Source organism: Protopterus annectens, chromosome 1.part1 (assembly GCF_019279795.1).
Source record: "Protopterus annectens isolate FY-2018-M chromosome 1.part1, PAN1.0, whole genome shotgun sequence".
Taxonomy (NCBI): domain Eukaryota; kingdom Metazoa; phylum Chordata; order Ceratodontiformes; family Protopteridae; genus Protopterus; species Protopterus annectens.
The window spans coordinates 1,685,794,854-1,685,802,489 of NC_056726.1; the positions used below are offsets into that span (position 1 = coordinate 1,685,794,854).

General features: G+C 41.2%; 1 long non-coding RNA gene across 2 annotated transcripts in view; it reads left to right on the forward strand.

Annotated features, from left to right (window-relative positions):
• Positions 1-6,901, forward strand: part of LOC122811840 — a 161,027-nt gene extending 154,126 nt beyond the window's left edge. For both annotated transcript variants that reach the window (XR_006366303.1, XR_006366302.1), the window contains one exon: positions 6,445-6,901. This is a non-coding gene — a long non-coding RNA (uncharacterized LOC122811840). The remainder of the gene's footprint in view (positions 1-6,444) is intronic.
• The last annotated feature ends 735 nt before the right edge of the window (positions 6,902-7,636 follow it).

Below are 7,636 nucleotides of genomic sequence, written 5' to 3' on the forward strand. Positions count from 1 at the left end.
AATTGCATATGTGCATGAATCTGTGTGCATTTATGCTTTCCAATGGCAGAATGTGAACAGGACAAACAGGAGCAGATTTGTCCTGCTTAAATTGCTGATCCAGGTACATAATGCAGTGTAATGTGTGTGTGTGTGTGTGTGTGTGTGTGTGTGTGTGTGCACACATTTGTACATGCAGTGGCACAGTGTGTGAAATAATAGTGTGACGGCGTTTGCTTGAGTACCTATTGTGACAGTATGTAGACATGTGTCTGTGTGTCCGTGTGTCCTTCATACCCTTGCTGGATGTGATCTATGGCTAGTATGGATAATGAGATTTTGGATGCAGAGTTTACTGGCAGTAGATGTGTTTCTGTATGTGTGTGTGTATGTGGATGCATGTCTGATTGTCTGTGCAAGTCTGTGTATGTAAACTCCTCTTGTGGTTATCTAGGGATGGAAATATGCCTTTGGCAATTAAACTAAACCCTGCACGCACATAAACACACTCACTTACATAACACTGTGACACCCCGGCACTGGCCCAGTAATCAAGAAGCCTCAATCCTCACCACTGGCAACAGCTAGGGGGCATATGCACTGGGAGGATGGCAAGTACACACACAGTAAAGGGCAATTTCCCTTAAGAACACATAGAGAACACAGTCAGTCTGGGGCTGCTTTCTCCCTCTTTCTCCAAATCCCCAATAAGACTCCCCACTGGCACAGCTATAGGGTTGAGATCTCAGCTGAGTGGTCAAGCCAAAACCTCCAGCAACCTCTCTATCCAACCAGTGCTTCATGTCCCTGCCCAAGTAGCTCACACACACACACACACACACACACACACACACACACACACACACACACACACACACACACACACACACACACACACACGCACACACGCACACACACACACACACACACATATGCACTCTCAGGGTGATTTATACACACACACACACACACACACACACACACACACACACACACACACACACACACACACACACACACACACACTCCTGGGAAAGGCTGGCACAGGATTACTAGCTATGTCCCCTTCTGCTCAGACTATAATGTAGTTTCCACTCCCACCAACTACTACTTATCAGCTACTCTAAGACCTTTAACAAAGGGTGTATCCTACTGTGCAATGTTACTAATAATCCAAATGGTAGTCTGACCAGCAGCAAGGCTATTTAGGAGTGGCCCGTACAGTGTTACCAAATAGATATGCAAGTACTCTAAGAGCTTAAATATGTCTCACAAATATCAGCCACAAAGGTAGGTTTAAATATATTTAATAATAAAAGAGCAAGGCAATACTCAGTGAATCAACACAGTAACTTCAGAGTTCAAAATCACAGGAAATATTTAAAACAACATCGCATGGCAGACTCAAATAAATACAGAAAACATTTAAGCTAATCTTTACTATATTCCTAACTATATCTAAAAGAGTTACTATGCCCTAAAAAACTTACTTACTGCAAAGCAAGTGCAGATGTGATGATGAGTGTATGTTCTTGCTCGGTCCAAGACAAAATATAAAATGCCCAGTCTCTCTCTCTCTCTCTCTCTCTCTCTCTCTGAGAGAGTTCTTAAATTAATATCAAATATTACTGCTGGTTTATTTTGGATGACACCACTTTTTGTCATCTGACTTCAGTTCTCAGGCTAAACCCCCTTTGTAGCATTTGACATCTCCTTGTGAAAAATACATATCTCTCAGTCATAAAACAATAAAACGCTTTTACATTTTAAACCTAGTAATTACTTCTCTTTGCTGCAAACAAACCAGGCATCCACCAAGGCTATAAAAGTATAAAACTTTAATACACAGAGTACACAGGATAAGCACTTTCACACACATTGTGCTTCATCAGATCCAAAGAATAAAACAACAGAACCCATTAAATACTAAAACATGTGCTTCAATTAACCAATAGAATATAGCAATCAATTATTGATTTATACTTCTTTTCTTAAGAATCGATTTTAAAGGAACAGAGGCATTAATGCCAGGCAGTTTATCTGCCTGCAACTTTACAACCCACCTTGTCTCTGCAGTTTCAAGTCTATTATTAAAATCACCATGCCTTTTGTTAAAATATAGCAAATTGCTATTTCCTTCTGTCACACTTCTATATAAATCATATCAATATTCACAAATGACATTTAATTATTTACCAACTTCCAGAAACCTGGGCTGGCAGTGTGACCCCCCCCCCCCTGAAAACTCAAGCTAGTTTTTCAAATGACTCTTGAGAAATGTTGCTTGAGAGGGTTGAGCCTATCTGGGAATGCCTGTTACCCCCTTCCCTGTGTTGAAAGCCCATCTTTGTTGGCATTGCTAACCCCACTGCGGTGCTACAGTGTCATATCATATGCTTGCATCCCTAGGATCTACCTTAGCAATGTGGCATTTTGCTGTCTGGCTCACTGTAGCTATATTAAGGGACTGTGTTCTGTAACTACAATGAAGCTCCTTCCATATAGATAAGGCTGACATTTCTGCAGTGCCCACACTATAGCTAGACATTCCTTTTCTACAGCTGCATAGCATTCCTCCCTGGGTTGGAGCCTATGACTGAGATATACTACTGGGTGCTCTTCTCCCTCTGAGGAGATGAGACCTGGCTGAGTACAGCCCCTACACCATGGTTTGAAGCATCCACCTGCACAACAAATTCTTTGCTGCAACCTGGACTGGCAAACAGAGGGGGTCCTCCCAAAGCTCATTTAAGCTTCTGGAATGCCTGTTCACATGCTGCGGTCCACACTACCTTATGTGGCTTATTTTTCCTTGTCAGGTCTGTGAGAAGAGCAGCTATGGTACTATAATTGGGGGCAAATGTTCTGTAGTACCCTGTTGTCCCTAAGAATGCTCTCACCTGTTTTTGGTAACAGGGGAGGGCCATGCCAAAATGGGTTCCACTTAGGCAGGTTCTGGCCTGATCTTACCACTCCCCACTCTATGTCCCAGGCAGGAGACCTCTGCCATACCCACCTAACACTTGCTGGGCTTAATGGTCGACCCTGCCCTCTGTACCTGCTCCCCTACAGCATACTCTCCAGCTCAAGCATTCTTGTCATACCAGACCATTTTCTCATGTTGGGCTTCTGCCAAGTTCTCCTGGGCCAAGCTCATGCGTTCCTTGAGTCTTGTCTTGAGGTTTAAGACATATGCAACAACATACTCCTTGTGGGATTCACACTCACCCTCCCACTCATCTCGAATCAGATCTAGAGGTCCCCTCACCCTATGCCAAAACAGCAACTTAAAGGGAGAAAAACCTGTGGATTCCTGGAACACCTCTCTGTAAGCAAACAAAAGATGGGGTAAATATTTGTCCCACTCCCTCTTGAACTGGTCTGCAAATGCCTGTAGCATCATCTTGAGTGTAGAGTTTAACCTCTCAACAAGACTCAATGGAGGATAGGACCACCACTTCAGAGTATCTAGTAGCATAATCTATTACCACTAGGATATAATTTTTCCCTGTGGAACTTGGGGTACTCAGAGGCCTCACAATATCGATAGCTATCCTCTGAAATGGCTCCTCAATCACAGGCAAAAAGCATCAAAGGAGGTTTCACCTTGTCTCCTACCTTGCCTATATTTTGACACTACTCATAGGCCCTGCAGTACCCTGTTACATCTCTGGAAATCCCAGGCCTATAGAAGTTTGCATAACATGTCTCTTTGCATGCTTTATGCCCATATGACCTGCAAAGGGAATATCATGGGCTATGGCTAGAAGTGCCAGATGGTAGGTTCTGTGCACTACCAACTGATATATTCTCTCACCCTCTAGCCTTCCCTCAGGTATCCACTCTCTGTACAGTAACCCTTTGTCCCAGTATACAGATTCCCCCTTCCTTTAAGAATCAGGTACCTCACTAGCTACCTCCCTCAGGCCTTATAATGTAGGGTCTGAGAGCTGAGCCTGTCTCACCTCTCTCTTTGTAACTCTTTCGAGTTCCCCTTCCACAAGAAGTCTGGCATCACAGCGGTGCCTCACTGTCAGCCTGGGTACTACTACTCACCACTGCCCTTGCAGTCACTCTGTCCAAGAGAGCATCAGTACCCACAAGCAGCTGCGGCTCACCTTTCATCTCACTGCTACAGGGTAGCTCCCTCCCTGAAGTATCCATGTCACCAGTCCTGGCTGCAGCTGTGTCTTTCTTAGCAGTGGCCTCTTTCCCATCCACTAAGATAGGATATAACCTCTTGTGGTAGTTAGGTACCCTTGTTGTCTTGAGACAACTTACTGCTGGCATTTTGTCATTCCCTCTTAATGGCTCTCCCACCTTTTGTTCCCCACCTTGCCTTCCTGGACATCTATATTCTACATGGCCCCACTGGTTACATTTAAAACATTTAACCCTTGGTCCTGGATGTGTACCTGGACTAGTGGCTTCTCCTGCTACTGGTGGACTCTTTTGGGGGAGTCAGGGCTGCCCACCATGGGTTTCTCTAGACCCATGAGCAGCACTGGGTGTACCTTTCCTGTGCAGTGATGTCCTGCTTGCTAGGTATAGATCTCTCTTCTTACCCAACTCATCTGCAATATTGCATTGCCTATCTGCTAACCAGATTCTTATGTCCTCAGGCAAAGTGCTAAGGGTTTGTTCACTCACCAAAAGGTCTGTCAGCCCTTCAAAAGTGATTACCTGACATCCACTTACCCACCTATGAAAATAGGTGGTTAGTTCAGTAACATATTCACAAACACTTTCATCTGCCTTGTGTCTATGCTTACAAACCATTTTCCTATAAGCTTCAGGTGTTAACTTAAAACAATTGAAAATACAGGTTTTTTTTACAATATTATAATTTAAGCAATCAATATCAAACAATTTAGAAATAGCAGTTAAAGATTTACCACAAAGTAAGGGGGTCAGGAACCATACCCAGAGCCGTTGGTCAACATTATACTGTTTACATACCCTTTCAAACATATGAAGAAAACTGTCAAAATGATCCCCCTCTGTAAATTGTGGAAGAAATTTACTGACCTTTGTTGCTGGGTTTGGTTACTCCCTTCCCCATTACCTCCATGACTCTGACGAAGATTCAGCATCTCCTTCTCATGTTGCCTTTGCCTCTCATTCTCGTCAGCTTTCTGACATCTCAGTCTCTCTGCTGCTTCTAATTCTATTTGTTTCTCCTGCCACAGTTGCTCGGTTGATTCTATTTCCAAATGTTTGGCCTCCAGTTCAAGTCTCTTTAAGTCCAGGTGGATTTTTAAGTCCTCTGTGGAAAGGTTGAATTTCCATTTTCTGAGAATTGTACATCTCCAAGGCCAGTCTGATTGTCCTCCTGGTTACTGTTCAGTGATGCAACTGTGACTAAAGCTGCGATCATGTCTGCTTTAGTCAGGTTGGCATGCACAAGTCTTGCCTGGCACATTTCAGCCAACTGGCTCCTTGTCGGCTTACCATACTCCTCTGCTGACATGCTTGCTACTCTTTCTGACTAACTAAGCTAACAAAAAAAAAAATAAAACAATTGTGATATGAACTCTGAATGGTCACTGCATGGCTGATTGAGAGTACAAACACCTTCCTTAGTGACCACTGTTCATAGGCTACAGGAATTCAATATCCACACCCCTACAAGCCAATTAATATGTGATGTGGCTATTCCACTACTGCCAATCAATTAATATGTGTATGTCCCCTAGCTGTTACCAGTGGTGAGGATTGAGACTCCTTGATTACTGGGCAAGTGCTGGGGCATCACAAACACACACACACACACACACACACACACACACACACACACACACACACACACACACACACACACACACACACACACACACACACACACACACACACACACCTATGGAATGGAAATTTGGAGGATCACCAGCTCACCTATGGCATGTTTTTAGGATGCGGAGGACACAATAAAAACCCACATGGACAAAGAAAGGATGTAGAGCTTCCAGCTTAGAATCTAACTAAAGGGCAAAGCACTGTGCAAGAATAGTTATACCTGTATTGTCTAATTTTGTGCTCCACTCATTTCAGCTTATTCTACAGTTTTTTCTTTTATAAGATATTCTGTAATATTAGCTACAACTCAGGCAAATTAAATAAAACTAAGGCAAGTTTAAACAGTCTTGTGTCCACGTTCTATTTTATTTAACATTTCATTTGGATTGAATCATTTTGCCCTTCTATAGTTCTCTGTAAATAACTTTTCTCTAGGAATCTACTGCCCCTTAAATATGCAAGATTATTTCATTGTCTTATGGAAAAAGTAATAGTAACAGTACCTGTATATTAAAGATGGATAAAACTGACAAGAGATAACAGTACTGCTTTTTTTATCAACGTCTTGATACATTTTGGCTGTGGACAATGTAATCTGTAATAGACACGTATACTTTGATGTTCAAAACTATTGATCAGTATCAGATATAACACTTTTTTATTTGCTTTTAGAAAACCGCAAATGGTGCTATAGCTGTGATCTGCCCAGGAACTGCTGCGTTCCATATGATAACCTGCATTGTTCCATTGCTGCTTCTACGACTATTCTAATTCAAAAATCATGAAACAGCAGTGTTACCTTCTGAAAGTTATGGGTGACTACTGCCCATCATATTATGCAACGTTAACATTTCTGCAGCTTGAAGAAATAAAGGCAGCAAACATCTGTTCTAGTGCCTCAGCTAAAAGTCCTAGCCTTAACCTGTCTAGATAAGAAAAGACATGACATTATCCAAACAAATGGAATCCCACAAAGTGCTGTCATTTATTTGTGCTGTCATGATATTGCCCATGTCACTGATGACTACTGAGTTAAAAGTTAGGCTGTCTTAAGATGACAGTTCATTTTAAATTCTGCTAAACTAAAAGCATATCTTGTGAGAAATAAATTAAATCATATATACCTGCCTATGTGTGTCTGTACCATTTCTTTTTTTTCACAATGTATTAATCTGCGTTTTATCTAACTGACTATCTGGAAGATGGGCAAGGTCAATTTTTATTGGTCACCTAGAAACATAAAGGTACATTAATAATGTAGTGAGCAACAGAGATGCTTTAATTCACTGATGTACACAAATTATTCTTTAGTATTAAAAAAATGTGCATAATGAAGTACCGAGTAAAACAAACAGTACACTTAGCAACAATGCACTGAAAACAGTGTTCTGAATACACATCTGCATATTTTATACAAGTACTATAGGGTATAAGATTTTCAGAGTACATTTATTTAATTGAGTGATTAATGAGAAGATATTTTGTGAGTTATTGATGTAGAATATAATATGATGAGCAGTACACGACCACTATATATAGTCAAAATAAGTTACAGCAGAGCATTGCTTAATGTTATAGCTAAGAGTGTGCATACATTATTTATCACATATAATTACTGAACTGTAAACAGTAAAAAACTGTATATAATCCTTTGTACAAGGGTCTTGCAACACACGCCCTAGCATTTTTTTTAATTTTTATTCATTTATACTTTGTTGACTAGGCTATTGACCTCTTTTTAGGGGAGACCCGAATTTTCTTTCTGTAATTCCCATGCCAAGAAGATATTGCTATAATATGATATTAAAATATTATTACCATATGTGTATACAATATTTAATTTAGGTTTATCAGACAATATGCA